Source organism: Camelina sativa, chromosome 15 (assembly GCF_030686135.1).
Source record: "Camelina sativa cultivar CO46 ecotype springtype chromosome 15, ASM3068613v1".
Lineage (NCBI taxonomy): Eukaryota > Viridiplantae > Streptophyta > Magnoliopsida > Brassicales > Brassicaceae > Camelina > Camelina sativa.
Window position 1 is genome coordinate 32,408,755 of NC_141894.1, and position 18,754 is coordinate 32,427,508.

Consider the following 18,754-nt stretch of genomic DNA (forward strand, 5'->3'; position numbering starts at 1 on the left):
CTAATCCGTCCTTTGAAGCTCTCGAGGATGGACTCTCGATTTCCATGATCTCTCATGTGCCTTTAGGCTCCCAAGCTTTTGGTCTCATAGCTCTTTTGGATCCAAAATCGATGAACTCTTGTTTACTTCTTTTTGGCATTGGGGATTGCCGTGTTATTGTAATGTCTCAAACTTTAGCAAGTTGCTCCTTCTCTGTACTGATACTAGTGTTTCATATTGAATGAATGAAGGCAATTGTTTGACAAAAAAAAAAAAAAAAAGAAAGGAGAAAATCTCACCTATCAAAATGTTATTTCATAGAATTTTATTTATTAATAAAAATAGAATAATACAAAAAATAAAATAAAAAATTATTATTATTCTTTTCTACGTAGTATCTCTCCTGTAGAGGAAACATAATTAGAAAACATAAACTAATATATATATTAGTATTTTTGAAATAAATTCTCATTTCAAAACAATTACAAATAATATCATTAACTTTAATATTATTTATCAAAACTTCAAAATCAGTAGTAGGTAAGATTATCAAAACTTAAAATCAATTATTTATTTAACAACATATTACAGGGCGGGGTTATACGGCGAGACAGATTCTGATCAATATTAAATAAATTCAAAATATCATTATTTTGTTAACGATATGAGTATTAGAGTAATAGACATATCTTATTGTGCTAATTAAATTAATATTATGAAAAAATTCATTTTTCCGTGGTATACAATGATAAATCATAGAACTAGCAATCAAAATACAATTTATACAATTTTAAACACTAGACAAAGTAAACAAAATTGTATAATTTTTCTATGGTGTACCACGGGTTATAATGTACTCTATATAAATCGATAATATATTATTTTGTGTCGGATAGGTTTTTGGAAATATATGAAATTACTTATATATTAGTTCTGCATATCAACTTTTATACTTATAAATAAAATTGAAATCATTCTAACTTCGTATTTTCTGTAACAAACTATTATTTTTTATCATAATGATTTTCGTAAATATTTTTTCAAAATTTAGTTATGAACTGTTTTTATAACAGGGGATATTCAAAACTACGATTCATTAGACATAATCACTTATGTAAATTTGAGACCATAGAAATTTGATTAAAAAAATAGAGGTATATAAGATGTATAAATATTTATATATTATATTTGTAAAGTTAATTGAAAAAATATACAAAGATTTCTAATTTATATTTAAATTTGAGATAGTAATATATAATTATAACATATTGTAAAGAAAGTAATATTTTTTTTTTGTCAACCATTAGGCCACAACAAGCCGACCTATTAGCCTAATCCCTACATTCGTAGGGAGCGGGATTCGATCCCGGGTGTGATGGTGCCTTATGCATTTAGGACTTACCTTTGGCCACTGCACTGTAATATTTTTTAGTAGAACTAATTTTTTCTTTTTTTCTTTTTAATTTGGTTTGGTAAGTGTGCTCGATCACTCAAGGTCGTAGTCTCAAGCACTAACCCATGCTTGAATGCTACCAACGAGCGACAAGCACAGTGGAACTATTTGTAACCGGAGTATTTTGTAATAGATTATAATAGTGTCAATAGCTCAAATGGTAATGTCCTAATATGTATATACTATGATCTCATCCGGGCTACAGCGTGGAGGAATATTTGCTGACATATGCAACCATGCAACAGTCATTATTTTGACATAAGTTAAAAATATCAATGAAAATAGAAAAGTTTCGATGATTAGTGAGGATTGGAGTGAATATTTTTTTTTTTTTTTTTGACAACAAAAGATCAGCTCATATGAGCCAATGCGAAGGAAAAGAGTCTACAAATAAAACATGTTGCGGTGAAGTACGCGCTTGGCGTGCCAAAGAATCCGCACTAACATTAACACTTCTTGGGATCAAAGAAAGGGAGAAAGACGTGAACTCCTCCCTATCCAAAACGATGTCATCGAGATAAGTCTTGAACGCCGGCCAGTCTTGAGGGGAAGACACCATCTTCACCAAGTCTGAGCAATCTGTATAAAAAGCTACTTCTCGAAAATCATGTCCAATCATACAGCGCATAGCCCAAACAAAGGCTTCTACTTCTGCATGCAATGGGGAAAGACTCTGACAGAAATTGGTGGCTCCTTTAATCATCGACCCATCCATAGCGGCTGAACACACCCAACCTGCACCCGCGTAAACGTCTCCCAATTTCCAAGACCCATCAACTAAACACCTGTAACCCGAAGAGGCAGTGGGCAGCGATCTTGCGCGTCCTATCTCCCTAGCAGTAGAGACACGTGAATTCCCGAGTTGATCCTCTACCTCCTCCTCTATTTGAGCCTGTAACCAAGTGGTTGATTCCCCTACCGCTATCCGAACAACCTCCTCTGGCTTTTCTACGACATTCTCAAAGACCCGAGCATTCCGTGCCTTCCAGATATACCACATAATCCAGGGGAAAGCCGCAACCTGAGCACCCGGGTTGTCAGTGCCCAAAAAGTGATCCACATTTGCATATATAGAGGTCGTGGGGAAAGAAACCTCCCCAACCGGTACCTGAGCTAAAGCCCAAGCCTGTCGAGCTGGTGGGCATCGAAAAATAGCATGATTTACCGTTTCCTCATCCGCCCCACAACGGGCACACCCCGAGTCACAAGCAATGCCTTGCCACCGTAAATTCGCTGAAACCGATATACATCCGGATAAAACTTGCCACAAGAAGTGTTGTATTTTTGGTGGGCATGCCACCCGCCATACTCCAGCTAGAAGGGGAGTAATATCCGGCCCGATTCTAGACACTAGCGACCCTTGTTTAGCCGACCGTTCCGTATTATACCCTGATTTCCTAATTTTGTAAAGTGCCAACCCAACGAGTCATCCGTTTGAGAACTACCCAAAGGTATAGCCCTGATCAAAACAGCCTCCTCCGGGGGAAAATGCTCAAAGAGCATATCAAGACGCCAAAAATTAGATTGACGGTCAATAAGATGTGAAATTTTCAGAGAAGGGTCCTGTAAAGGTCCCTTGCTCACAGCTGGTCTTGGGGATTGAGCTGGAATCCATGGATCAGTCCATATAGAAATGGAATCACCAGAGCCAACCCGTATAATGAGCCCTTTGTTGACCAAAGATCTAGCTGAAACAATACTCCGCCACACATAGGATGGAGAGTAAGAACAAATAGGATCCATAGGATTTGAGTTCCTGTAATACCTGCCCTTAAAAACCCGTGCAAAAAGGGACTCCGGGGCCTCAATCAGACGCCACAACTGCTTTGCCAGTAAGGCAGTATTAAAATCATCCACATTCCTAAACCCCAGACCCCCCAACTGCTTGCTTTCGCAGAGCTTCTCCTAGGCTAACCAATGCATTCCCCCGGACTGCCCCGAGCACCACCAGAAGTTGGCCACCGCACTAGTTAGTTTTGATGTAACCGTTTTCGGCAGCCGCAAACAGGACATGACAAAAGTAGGTACCGCAGTGGCGACAGACTTTATCATAACTTCTTTCCCTCCTCTGGACAGTTGTTTCGCTGTCCACCCGTTTGTACGGTTTTGCAAACGATCCCGAACGTAAGAGAAAACTTTCGTTTTGGATCCTCCCAGACTCTCCAGTATCCCTAAGTACGATCCCATCCCACCCAGATTCAAAATACCGAGCACCTCTTGCACCTCACGTTTGACTCCTTCCTCGACCTTGTGACCAAATTGAATGGAAGATTTATCGAAGTTAATCTGTTGCCCGGAGACCGCCTCATATTGTTTTAAGATGTCCAGAATGACCCCACACTGATCCTTGTCTACCCGGCAAAAAAACAGACTATCGTCCGCAAACAACAAATGCGTGATAGCCAGACATTTATTAGCCACCTTGATCCCCGTGATTCGTTTCTCCCTCTCCGCCTTCCGAATATTAGCAATAAGAACTTCTGTACAGAGAATGAAAAGATAGGGAGATAATGGATCACCCTGACGCAAACCACGTTTCGGGACAATCAAACCATTTGGTTGACCGTTCAGCAGTACCTTGTATTCAACCGAGGAAACACAAAATAAAATCCAGGAAACCCATTTACCGAGAAACCCATTTTTCTTAGCAGAGCTTCCACAAAACCCCACTGAACCCTATCATAAGCCTTGCTCATATCCGTTTTAATTGCCATAAACTTCCCTTTGCAGGATGGATTTGTCCTGAGGCCATGGAACATCTCCTGGGCAATTAAAATATTATCCAATATTAGTCTACCGGGCACAAAAGCAGACTGAGTCTCCGAGATAAGCTTTGGTAACACCAATTTCAACCGTTGGCACAGGATCTTGGAAATGATCTTGTACCCCACATTACATAGGCTAATCGGACGTAACTCTGTCATCCGGGTCGGCTTGGCCACCATTGGAATAAGACACAAGTTCGTCCGATTTAAGCTCCTATCAAAAACCCCCTCCTCAAAAAATTGATTAACCGTGGAGACCAGGTCTGCTTTGACCACCCCCCAAGCCTTCTGGAAAAACAAAGCAGTCATACCATCCGGACCCGGAGCTTTATCTGGGTGCATCATAAACAGGACCTTGCGGACCTCTGCTTCTGTTGCTGGAGCCGTTAAACGGTCATTTATCTCCTCCGTAATAACCCCCTCAATCTCACTTAAAGCTTCCTCAAAGGAATCCGGGGAAATCGAAGTAAAAAGATCCTCAAAATATGAGACTGCCGTCTTGCAAATATCATCATCCTTCGTAGACCAAACATTATTCCTGTCATACAGGCCAACTATTCGATTCCTAGCCCGCCGCTGCTTTGTTTGTGCATGAAAATACTTTGTATTTTTGTCGCCCACCCTCATCCAACGGTTCCGACTCTTAAGGTACCAATAAATCTCCTCGTCCCTGTAGGCCTCACGTAATCTGGATGTTAGGTCCGACAGGACCTCCTGTCCAACCGAATCATCAGCCTGCGCCACCTCCAGTTTCCTTTTAAGATCCTCTATCGTTTCCCGCCCATAAGGAACCTGCTCTTTCCGCCACTGCGATATTGCGCGACGACAGTTCCCTAATTTGGTGACTAAATCATGGGAATCCTGAATACCATCAGCCCCCCCAGCCCATAGCAATAGCATCCATTAACCCTGGTTTACCAATCCAACGCTTGTCAAACATAAAGCATCGACGACCACGTGGTCGCTTAGCCCCAATACTCACCACCAACGGTTTATGATCCGAGGCGATCATAGGCAAGTATTCCGTCACCGTATCCAGATACTGGTCATGCCACTCCTCAGTTCCGAGAGCCCTATCCAACCGGCACCGAATCGGCTTTTTATCCCGCCAGCCCCTCCATGACAGGTAGTCTCCAAGATAGGGAAATTCCAAAAAACCGCAATCCTGAATCATTCCGTTAAAAGAACGGAAAGAGCCGCATGCCTAAGCTTACCCCCTCGTTTTTCATGATTTCCTGTTAACTCATTAAAATCACCCACAACCATCCAAGGAGAGGATCTTATAGTGCTTATCCTTAGCAATCTTTCCCAAACCATATCACGATTTTTAGGAACTGGGTCTCCATAGACAAAAGTAATATAAAAAACTTTGCCATTGTGAACTGCTTCTATGTCAATGATTCTATTTGTTGCCAATAAAATTGAAACATTAAAATCATCTTTATTATAAAATAGGGCCAACCCCCCACTACAACCAATAGGTTCCACTGTCTTTAAATTTTTATAACCAAAATGGCCTACAAATTGTTCCAAATGAAAAAAGATTGTTTTGTTTCCATGAGAAATAAAAAATCTGGCCTATGCTTGTTCCATAAATCTTTGAGATGTCCAATAGTGGCCTTGTTACCTAGACCTTGACAATTCCAACTTAGAATATTCATTTACTAATATTCGGTTTTGGTGGCTTGACTCCACCGTGACTGACTTTCACCCCTTCCTGGGCCCTGATAGTAACACCGGTTGCACCAGTCTCCTGGCCAATTGGCGGGGGACGTCTGCGTGGAGAGAGGAGCATGTTAGCATTCCTCTTCTTAGTGGAAACACCTCTAAGCACCAGAGTCCCCTTCCCCTTTCTCCCTTTGTCTCCCAGCGCCATAGTAGTTGGAAGGGTCACACCTACCTGCTGATCACCCTCCATTATGTCAGCCAAAATCTTTTCACCCTCACCCTCATTCTCCATTTGATCAGCCAAAAACTTTTCACCATCACCCTCATCAAGAACCTGACCACTGGCGGCCTCTTCCATGCCAGAAACATCTCCTGGCTCTCCCACAAACTCCCCATGAACCTCTTCAACGAAAGCGACCCCAGTACTATCACCATTTGCCGTGTCCGCATCTTTCCCACTCGCAGCATGAGCATCCAAAACCACCGTACTGGCAGAAACATTGTCATAAATATGATCTTAATAATATATTTGTAAATCAAATGTTTAAATATAGATTCGAGGTATATGCTCAATTTCCAAAAAAATCGAAATCTATATTTATGATTAAGATTTTTTTTTCTGTCAACATATCTAAGATTAAGATTATACTTGAAAACTAGGATCGGATCCGCGTTACAGCGCGGAAGAAAATTCGCATATTATTGTATCGGGTGACCATATATAAGGTGGTATATTATCTCGACATTATATTGTTTATGTTTCGAACTACCTTCTACCGCTGTTAAATTGTTTTTAAAATTAAGCAATTATTTATATATTAGTATTGTAGATTATCTATACTATTAAAAGGGAAGCATTTTTAATAAGTAAACATAGATTAAGATATTATTACATAAAATGCCACTAAAAACAGAATAAGGATATATATAAATCATGTAGCCAAACAGGTACAATTAACAAGGAATGTTGAGCCAAACAGATATAGTTTAGCAAAAATCGGAGCCAAACATATTTAAGTTTTCCGAGGCAAACAAATATTTAATGATTATTAACACATACAAATTGGAAGCAATTAAAATCTGCCATTAAATCTAAACAAATTAACCCACATATTTAGCGTATGTCATTAAAACAATTAATAATTAAAACCTATCCACGTAAATCATATTGTTACGGTTAACATTATGGAAACAATTAAAATCATATTGTTATGATTAGTGGAAATTCAATCTTAGAATATCTTCTAAAAAATGAAAATGCGTTTAATTAAAAAAAAGTGAATTTGGCAATTAACACCAAAATCTCGGATAATCAACATAATCTTCTCGATTTTGAAATATTCTAATTCACCAAATCTTAGCAACTTACCAAATTTGGATAGATGATATGATCAAATCTTAAATACTATGAGATATTCTTTAAAACATGACCTACTACTATAAATACAGCATACATGATCAAGGTGTTACTCATCTCGAATACCGCAAACCTAAACCTATTTTTCCAAAAAAAAATGGAGCCTAAGGCAACTTCGAAGATACAAGTAATAACTGTATACAGTTGGAGGCAATATACTCTTACAAATGATTAAAGATCTTTATTGTTGATAAAGATGAGGACACTGAATGTAGTCTTTAAAGAAGTTTTCAAAAACTTATAGATTACAATGGAGAAAGCAGAATAGATCATGACTACTAGGTATTTTAATAATCTATGAACTTATACAAAAACCTTTCATCCGTTCAAATTAATGTACTTATGGGTTTTTTAAATTTTGTTACAGGGATTGTACTTTTTACAAGCACTTTACAATAATAATGGATGAATGATCAAAACAATGATTCTTTTAAATAAAAAGAAGAAACTGAATATGACAAGAATCTAGATATCAGATGGTTGTAGCCATCTATCCATGATTTCCTCTGTTTATTTTATTACTTTTGCGTCTTTGTTTTGTGTTTTGAAGTTTTTAATTTCAATAATTTCCAAATGCTTATGCAAATGTAAAGAGTTTTCAATTTTTGGGAATTTTGTAATGCCACACATTCAATAATATTTTGGAAACTTCTATTTGGTTCAAGTCAATCCTATTTTTTAAGTCAGAAATATCTATAAACATAAGTATGATATAACTAACCGATTAATGGAGTTATCATATAAGCAGGTTTAGGCCGAACCAACATACTCCGCCATGTTAGAGAATCTACATATCACACACTTTGTTAGAACAATTATAATCGATTTGACCATAGAGCTTAACGGAATTACTAATTAAATAGACGAACCCGCAATAAACTTTTCAAATAAGAAATTAAGAAGTACGTACGTACACATTCCATTCATATACGGTAAGCAAATAATTTTGTAGTTAAATCACATTTAAACATGAACAATTCTTAGGTTCACTCTTAAAGTGAACTTCTTTGTTCACCTCTCCTTAATTTATCGAATGATAATTTGACATGTCATAATATATTTAATAACCAATTTATATATTTTTTTATAAAATAACGAAATAAAATCTGTATATATTATTATAAGATTAAAAATTCAAAATGCTCTTTTATAAACCCAAACTGATATATAATTTCATTTTAATTGTAAAATCTAAATCTTAACCATTTCATTTGTAAACCCAAACCGACATGTAATTTTATAATATGCCTAATAATAACAGTAAACATGATATTCTCATTAAATATAAAAAGGTAGTGTAAATGTGAGCCTTAAATAAATAAGAACTGATCCATCTACTTTCATGATAATGGGTATGGGTAAAGAAAACTAAACCCAAGAATCAAAAATATGAATCATTAGGTATATTATATATACCATATGCAACAATCAATACAAACTACAATCATTATATTTCCACAAAATGATATTAAAAATATGCATACTATTTGTAAGAAAAACACTTGCAACAATTCCACAAAACAAATTTTCAACTAACAACAACATAATTATTTTTTTCAGAAAAAAAGAAATTTATGAAAATATTCCCGGACGTACGTGCGGGTCTGAATCTAGTATACAATAAAAAGTAACAAAAAGAGGAAAGTTTATAATGAGACGGGATTCTAATAGAACTAAATTTAAGATGCGGTTGTCCACGAACAGAGGAATAACAATGTATAGATTGATTAATATGATAGCTGTTAGAGATATACTAATATGTATTTATTCTTCTACACATCATATACATGGACAATGTATTTAACCAATTTGCTTACCGTAGTTTAAGTATAAATTTTGTAGTTTATGATTTAAAATTAATGTAATTTAAATGTATTTAACTTGTAAGTAAATAATGGTTGATGTATAGTTTATTGGGCTTGGATATAAATTTCAGCACATTGACAAATTGGGTTTTGTTGGCCTTTTTTTGAAATTAAAACAAATTATTTCTTTCGCGATAGTCGTTTTTTTCTTCATTTCCTCTTCCTGAGCGATACAACTTCAGATTGGTTTGAAAGACCATCTTCCATTCGCTTGATCGCCCAACAAAATTTTAGTTTGCGAGTTTTGCTGCTTAACTCATACGTTTTAATCAAATTCACAACCTCTATAATCGAGAAAATATTTTCTCGGTTAGCTATAAAATTGGGAAAGGAGAGAAGCTTCATTGAGTCAAATCAAATCGAAGTGTGTGTTGGGGTAGATAAATCCAAGAATCGACGGATTCAGTTTTGACCCATCAGTACAATAAACTGAGTAATCAATTCAATTGGGTTGGTAAGTTGTCTATCATTCAGAATTGCTTCAATTGTAACAAACTGAGTAATCAACTCTGTATTCAACTAAACTCTCGATAGTATGTTTGGATTTGGGGAAAGTTGTATATGTGATTAGCAATACGGTATATGATTAGTTGATATCATATACATTTTTATGCAGTACATATGGAAGCATATATATGAAGACATTATCTCTCTCAGTAAGATATAAATTTGTATTGTTTTAACATGTTAGGTTGTTTTATTTGGCAGAGGCAAAACTGATTGCTTTACTTATTTTGCTTAAAGGTTCAGGATATCAAATGACATATACTTACATGTAGATCGGTTTATTGCCACAGAGTACATGTTTTTGTGGCAAAAAACAGAAAAGTGAGTTCGTAATATTGAACCTTGAAACTTACAGAGTTGTGAATTCTTATAAGCTACTGAAATGTAAAGCCAATGTGTTCATCAAAGATATATACGAACATGGCATATTTTCTCTTCGATTAGGATTGAAATAGTTAAGAGTATGAAAATTTGGAACTAATTGTAATATAATGGCATGTTTTATGTATCAGCTTCGATTTAATTGTGAGTACAAGTTATGACGTTTATTGGCTGTCAAGTTATTGATCACATAGCAGAAGATTTCAAGGAATACATTCTTTGCTCATTTATTTGATAATACTAAGATAATAACAAAAAACTTATTCTTTGCTCATTTATTTTAAACTTGAATATAGAAATAAAACATACGAATAGGTAATTTAAGTAAAACCAACTGAATTTAAAACCTGTGGTAGGAGTGACAGCAGAAGCCATTGGAGAAGGGTTGGAGAAGATAGAAGGGAGAAGGTTAAAAGGGTTTGATGATTGAACTTTTGATTACTAGCATTGTATTTATAGGAGGCTTTCACGTATCACGATTTAGGTATAATTTGGTTGTATAAGTTTGGGTATATTCTCAGAATAATTCAGTTAAGGTATGTAAATATTTTCAGAATAATTCAGTTAAGGATCGATTTTTTTAAAAAATCCAATAAGGTAATCTAGTACTAATGTATCAAAAGCAGGTTAGGAGATTGATATCTTTCAAATTAACTGATGAGATTGAGTAGCGTAATCTTCGGCTAAGTTGACGTGATAGGGAGGTAATTTCCGGCTTTCGTAAACATTTTTGTGCACAACCGAAATACAATAATGTTTTTAGCCCATTAAAATCTGCACAACCCTTATATATCGAGAACCCATTTAAAACCCACAAATTATTTTCTAAATTTGCACAGCCCTTTTATATCTTAAACCCATTAGAAACCCCCCAATTGTTTTCTAAATACCCGAGTTGTGAATTTCGGGTTACGCAAGAAAAATGCTCCAACCCAATTAATTATATTGTCATATGCAGTGCGGCGTAGTTGTTTGCTTGTGTTGGATGTGGGGGCATTTTCGGGTGAAATGTAAGTTGTACTTCTCTTTTACTAATATAGGGATATAATTAACTATCTGTTGTAAAACATTTAGTGGACTCTATCTGACCGGCCCATATATTAGTCTAGTAGTTTACGGTCCATTGTACTAAGGCCCATTCGGCCATGTCATTAGTTATGTTGGTTTGTACTTAGTCTCTTATGGGACTCTATATATATATGTTGTAACCTCAATTCATTCATTAATAAAAACAAGAGATTTCCCTAAACTCTCTAGTTTCACAACACGTTATCAGCACGATAGCCTCTAAACCCTAAAACCCTAAGGCAGCCGCCGATTCTCTCTTCTTCCCTAAAACCCTAAACCGCCTTCTTCTTCTTCTTCGAGACTTATCTCCTTTGTCTCGAAGTTCTCTTACTGATCCACGAGCATCCTTAGCTCGTGATCAAGTTCTTATCAAAACCTGATCGAGGTTCGTTTGTTCGCGGTTTCGGGGCTGAGTTCGTGAGGAGCTGTTCGAGAGAAGCTGCTCGCAGGAAGCTGTTCGTGATCGAGGAAGAGAGGAATTACCGAGGTCTTTAGCTCCCGGTTCATAACCAGTCAGAATCCAAATCGGTGAAGGTAAACAAAGATCTAAACACCCTTAAAATCCTATGACTCGAATTTGAACCTAAAGCTATTGAACCCTAAAAACATCCAAGTACACAATCTAACAAAGTTTAAATTCCTTAAAATCCTAAGACTTAAAATCGGATTGATTAGGTTGTTAGATTGTTTGTTAAATTGCACCAAATTATATCAAGCTTGAAACTTGTTGATTGACGCTTGATTGTTGCATAAGAACCTAGAACTAATTTAGATTCATAAGGATCAAATTAAAACAGTTTGTTCTAGGAAATTAAAACTTGGATCATTCATGCATAAATAATTAAAATCGGACCATGTATAGGTTGTTTAAAAAAAATCTGACTGCATGAATTAAATCTTAGGATTGCTTAAACTGTTCTTAAGAAATTAAGAAGAAAATTTTCAGATCCTAAAACCATAAACTCGAAATTGTAAGAGTTGTTCTTGGTTGCTAGAACTATTAGGATAACTTCCAAATTAAAATTATAGTAATTATCCTAATAATATCCGATTGAATTAAAAACTTTTGTTAAGTTTCCATAAATTAAAACTTGAAATCGGAAATTAAAATATTGGTTAGGATAAGTTCCTAATTATTTATAGTAATTATCCTAACGTCTATATAAAATTAACTTAACCGTTTAAGAGTATATCCGAATTGAGAGTAAAACTTTTGTTAATATTCTATAAATTAAACATAAATTTTCGGATTAAATCTTTAATTAGGATAAGTTCCTAAAACTCTTAAAACATAATATACTAAATCCTAGAATGAAAAGGAAAACATAGAAAAGGAAATCCTATCTAGGAATAAGGAAATTATTGCATGCATTTCCTATTTGATTTTGTTTCTTGCATGCATGAATTTAAACCACGAAATTATAAGTATAACAAGGCATGTTTCGGTCTCAAATACCGCATGACCTGAATTAATATTTGTGGCATGGTTCGGTCTCAAATACCGCATAGCCTAGACTAAAACAGTTCCATGGTTTGGTCTTAAATACCACATGGCATAATCCAAATTAATTAATGTTTCGGTTTCAAATACCGCATAACCTAAAGCATTTTTCCATGCACACCAAAGCCGAAAATAATGAGAAATAAGGCAAGGCATGTTTCGCATGACCTACGAATATGTTAAAGGCATGGTAACGGGGGCAAATCTGCATGACCTATTTTGCATGGTAACGGGGGCTAATACCGCATGCTAATGATATGATGCATGTCATAAATTTTGTAAATGTCAAAAAAAATTAATAATCTCCAAATATGATCTATGCGAATGCATTAAGAACAATGATGATCCCACTGAAAAATATAGATATCAAATGATTATCTTGCTGAGAGCTTAGAAAACCAGTACCTCACAATAGATGATCCTATTGACCTTTGGACAGAGCTTAAAAGCAAATATGGACACCAAAAGATGGTGCTCCTACCAAAGGCTCAATTCGATTGGAAAACCTAAGGAACCAGGAATTCAAATCCCTGGATGAGTATAACTCAGAGACTTTTAAGATTGTCTCAATCCTAAGGTTGTGTGGTACTAAGGTCATTAAGAAGGAATTGTTGGAGAAGAAATTCTCAACATTTCACACAAGTAACATTGTGCTCCAGCAGCAATATCGCGAGAAAGGTTTTAAGACCTATACCGATTTAATCTCTTGTTTGCTACTTGCTGAGCAAAACAATGAGTTATAAACAGTGCTGTGAGGCCTCCTGGATATAACCAATTACCAGAAGCCCACAAAGGTTGATTTGGGAAAGAAAAATGCAGTAGAGCCTAAAAGAGCTTAGAGAGCCTAAGGAGACCAACCACGTCCACAGAGAAAGACACTACGGCCATGGCCGTGGTGGCAGAGGACGTGGTGGTCGAGGAGGCCAAGCCAGCCGTGGATGTGGTGGTAGTGGCCGTGGGTCCTTTAAACCACACACCAAGGCAAAATCGGTATGTCACCAATGTGGTATGTCTAACCACTGGGCCAAGAACTGCAGAACACCCAAACATCTCATTGATGCATACTAAGGCCGTGTAAACCGACTAGGCTTCGGCCATGGTCGGGGGAAAAAGGCCGCAGATTATTTAAAACCGCAACATAAGACCAAGTCCACTTATCATAAATATGGTATGGAGAACCATTGAATAAAGACATGCATAAACTCCTAATTAATCTCTATCAAGAGAATTTGAAAAAAAATCCAGAAACTAATGTGGTGCATCTCGATGGTGAAGGAAAATTTTGGCCATGAGAATGATGACCAATTATGAGATTTCTGGTTGCCTAAATATAAGCTTTGGTTTAATAACTTTGGATTTTAGTAGATTATCATTTTGGTTTAAATTCAATGATTTTATTTCCTTCAATATATATTTGCTTGTTTTATTACTTTAAAGTTTAAAACATAAAATTATTGTCCTATTTATAGAAATGGCTGATGACATATAATAAAAAGTGCCAATGTTAGTACAATTGCGGGTATAGCAATTTTATGTGAAGGCTACGGCCAGGCTCACATTTTGTTGCCTAATGGCACACATATTGAACTAAGTGATGCCTTATACTCACCCAGCTCTTAGAGAAGCTTATTGAGCTTTAAAGATATAAGATCAAATGGTTATCATATTGAAACCAAGGGTGAAGGATCTAAAGAGTTCCTCTACATTACAGAAAATGTGAAAGGACAAAAGAAGATCCTAGAGACTATACCTGCACTAGCCTCTGGTTTATACCATGCTAAGATTAACATGATAGAAGCTAACTTGGCAAAGCAAAGAAAATATTCAACGAATAATTCGCTATGTCATGACCGGCTTGGCCGGCCGGGTTCGAACATGATGCGTAAACTAATTAAGAGTTCGAAAGGGCACAACCTTAAAGAAAGAAAAGTTATCCCTAAAATCTCACGTGTGTAGCATGTACACAAAGGAAGCTTATTATATCCCAAGCATTTAATCATAATGGTATGTCCATGGGGGGAAGTGTTGACCACCCTGTGGCACATGTACATACAGAGAATGGATTAGATGAATCCTTCATTAAGTGTATTCCATTAAATGCTCGACCATTACTTATGAGGTCGAAGCTTCTTGTGTCGGCTTGGGGACACACAATATTACATGCAACAGAACTTATACGCATCAGGCCATCTAGTGAGAATAAATATTCCCAATTAATAACGGGTCATAAGCCAGACATATCCCATCTAAAATAAGTGCCGTTTATATTGCATCCACATAGAGAACTAAGATGGGATTTCAAAGGAGAATGGGAATATATGTTGATATGAGTCTCCCACTATTATAAAGTATCTTGAGCCAACCACATGTGATTTATTAGTGGCCAGATACGTGGACTGTAAGTTTACAGAATCCGAATTCCCTATGTTGGGTGGAGAGACTAGCAAGCTGGTCAAAGAATTAATATGGAATCAAACATCCTTAAATTGGCAAGATCCTCGGACTCTAGCATGTGATGCAGAGGTCCAAAGAATTATATATTTGCAAAAGCTAGCTAATAAATTGCCAGATTCCATTTGACCCAAAGAGAGTAATAAAATCGTACATACCAGCTTGTAATGCACCAGTACGTATTGATGTTCACAAGGAACACAATAAACAAGTTGCTACAGAAAGGTTCCAAAGATAGAAACCTCGGAAAAGTAAAAGAGGTGCATATCAGACCGAAGCTAAGGGAATTATAGAGAAGCCAGACATTGTCACAGAAACTCCTAAGGCACCAAATGAGACTCAGGACGCTGAACCTCAAGAGCCTGAAGGAGTTGACAACAATGAGATCTCAATAAACTATATCATGTCTGGAATATAATAGAACTGCAAAGATGTTGACATTAAATGAAATATTATGCATACAAGGTAGCACTTGAGACAAATGAGGATCTAAAGTCCACGTCTATATTAGAGTGCACTCAAAGCAAAGAAAGAAGCTATTGACGTGGAACTTAACTCTTAGAAGAAGAGTAGTGTGTTTGGTCCGACCTTAAGGATAACACCTGAAATTAAAGCCAGTTGGACATAAATGGGTCTTTGTAAGAAAGAGAAATGAGAGTAATGAAATCGTGAGATATAAACACGGCTTGTAGCACAAGGATTCTCTCAAAGACCTGGCAAAGATTATGAGGAGACATACTCCCTTGTGATGGATGCAATGACTTTTAGATATCTAATAAGTCTGGCTGTAATTTGTGGTTAATGGATGTTGTAACCACATACTTATATGGTCCAATGGATAATGAAATTTATATGAGATTACCAGAGGGTATAGAGCTCAATTATAAGAGTGGTTCTCGAGAAAATACTGCATAAGGCTAGACAAATCCCTTACTGGTCTGAAACAAAATGGGTGTATATGGTAGAATAGATTCAGTAAGTACCAAGTCAAGGAGGGCTATAAAATGATCCCATCAGTCCATGTATTTATAAAGAAGTTTGCAAACAAAGGATTTGTAATCATAGCAGTATATGAGGATAATTTGAATATCCTAAGAACCTCTGGGAAATCACCCAAACAGTACATTGATAATGAAAACCTTGTGCATCAAAAGGCATATACAGAAAAGGTACTCAAGAGATTTAATATGGAGCAAGCTCACTCATTGACTAGCCCAAGGGTTGTGAGGAGTGTAGAAGTGGATAAAAGATCCATTTGCTCCTAAGAAGGACAATGAAGAAATTCTTGGTCCTAAAATGCCACACCTCAGTGCTATAGGAGTGTTAATGTTCTTGGCTAGCCACACTAGACCAGAGATAAGTTTGCCGTGAACCTCCAAGCAAGAATTAGTTCTTGTTCGACCCAAAGGCACTGGAGTGAAATTAAGTATTAATTACGTTACCTACAAGGAACATTTAAATTTGGGTTTATATTATACTAACTATAACAAAGATGTTTTAGTTGGTTTTGCTGATGCAGGTTATAACAAAGAATTTTTAGTGTGTTTGGAGCCAACAGTACTATATGAAGACAATGCAGCCTGCATCGCACAGCTCAAGGAAGGTTACATCAAGGGAGATCGAACGAAGCACATCCTGCCGAAGTTCTTCTACACACATGAACTACAAAAGGCCGGAAAATTTCAAGTGGTGCAAGTTCAGTCATGCGACAACTCAGCCGATCTCTTCATCAAGGCATTACCGACAACAACATTCAAGAAGCTCACGCACCAGATTGGAATGCGGAGACTCAAGGACTTAGAGTGATGTTTGGAACAGGGGGAGCAATGTGTGCTGTACTCTTTTTCCTTCATCAAGGTTTAGTCCCAATGGGTTTTCCTGGTAAGGTTTTAATGAGGCAGCATCCCCTAAGCACATTGCAGCGATCCCATCCAGCATAGGCACGGTCATCTCGTCCAAGGGGGAGTGTTGTAAAACACTTAGTGGACTCTATCTGACCGGCCCATATATTAGTCTAGTAGTTTACGGTCCATTGTACTAAGGCTCATTCGGCCATGTCCGTAGTTATGTTGGTTTGTACTTAGTCTCTTATGAGACTCTATATATATATGTTGTAACCTCAATTCATTCATTAATAAGAACAAGAGATTTCCCTAAACTCTCTAGTTTCACAACACTATCAATAATTTTTGGTTAGTTTGTAGATTTGAAATCAAATTATTAACTACTAGGTTAGACCCGCGCTATGCCGCGGGATATTTTTAATACATTTTTATTATATTTGATGTTAAATATATAATTTTAATTTTCTAAAATTATATTAATCATAAAAATTATGATTTACACAATGATAAACACTACAAGAAAAATCAATATTCATAGCACACGATAAATGCTATCATATGTGTTTAATAGCGTTTTCATAAATGCTATGTTATCCGCAGCTATCTTAGGTGTCACCTCTATTATAGCGTTTTTGAAATGTTATTATATGTCGTTCTTTGACAACATTAACCAAATGCTATAATATTGTTTTATATAACACATATTTCGTGCTATTTTATATTATGTCATAGCATTTGTTTTTTGCTATATGGATATTTTTAATTTTTAATTTGATTTTTTATAATTTATATATTTGACCATAGTTTTGCTGACTTTATTTAACTCGACTGATAAAAAAAAAAAATTCATAAATCATCAACATACATAACATAACATTAATATAAACAAGTCTTACATATCATACCAAGTTTTATCCAAAAAGCTAACATTATAACTTATAAGGATAGAGACAAACTTTGATCTCTTAAGTCTCTTCTCCTCTATGGTTTTGCCTTCCCATCAAAAGCAGTACACACGTCTAAAGAGCTGTTCCGGTTAGCATTCCTGTTCATATTCCCTGTAATCATGTGTATCCACATCAACTTAAAGCTTATGTTTTCAATTTGTTTTTCATTAGAGTTCAAGAGTATACATAGTTACATACCTCTACTCCAAGTTCCATCTTGTAGATGAGAAATAAAACAAACACGTATTACCACATAAATAGAAACACCCAATGTTCAACTATGCATTGCCATCCATCACCAACAGCTACAGCTTTTGAACCAATATTAAAATGGTTGTTGCTTCTTCTTTCTGTATACACCTCCAACATTGCTAATAGTTGTTTTCTCTCTATGTATAACATTAAAAATAGACAAACTCACATTGCAGCTGGAAAAATTAATACCACAACAAATCTTAGATAAACAACTCACTGTTTACGTCACAAATTATTAATGGAGAAGAGAGTTTTACCTCTGTGTATGTCGTTATCTTCTTGGATTCCAACTTTTGACAAAACTGAATCCACTTGAATGTGAAGTTGATCAAAATTAATACAATACTTTCAACTCATTAATACAATAATAAGGTGCTTTTGTGGTAATGTAAAGGAAGATATTCACTAACCCAAAACGTTGACAGATCAAATAAAGAAATTTTAGCTCAAACTCAAAAATCAGAGACTGATGGGATAAACAAAGCATTCACCTTGTATCAGCCATAACTTCGATATTATAATCACCAATGTGTAGTTCATACAAGAAAAGCTTTCAAGAGGAAGATGGCTTGCTCATTATCCGCCCTAGCAAAGTTAAACAATGTAAGTAGCAGGAGATAGGTAAGTTACTTACATGGTCTCCTTGAACTCAA

The 18,754-nt window shown here is 36.1% G+C and overlaps 2 long non-coding RNA genes across 2 annotated transcripts; one reads left to right on the top strand and one right to left on the bottom strand.

Annotated features, from left to right (window-relative positions):
* The first annotated feature begins 9,239 nt into the window (after positions 1-9,239).
* On the top strand, positions 9,240-10,246 carry LOC104747775 (uncharacterized). Its single transcript, XR_015581552.1, has 3 exons — positions 9,240-9,601; positions 9,764-9,803; positions 9,892-10,246. It is a non-coding gene; the product is annotated as an uncharacterized LOC104747775 (long non-coding RNA).
* A 7,504-nt stretch (positions 10,247-17,750) lies between these two features.
* Positions 17,751-18,231, bottom strand: LOC147927450 (uncharacterized). The gene is made up of 2 exons (XR_015582922.1): positions 18,045-18,231; positions 17,751-17,957 (listed from the first exon to the last, which is right to left on the bottom strand). It is a non-coding gene; the product is annotated as an uncharacterized LOC147927450 (long non-coding RNA).
* Between the last annotated feature and the right edge of the window lie 523 nt (positions 18,232-18,754).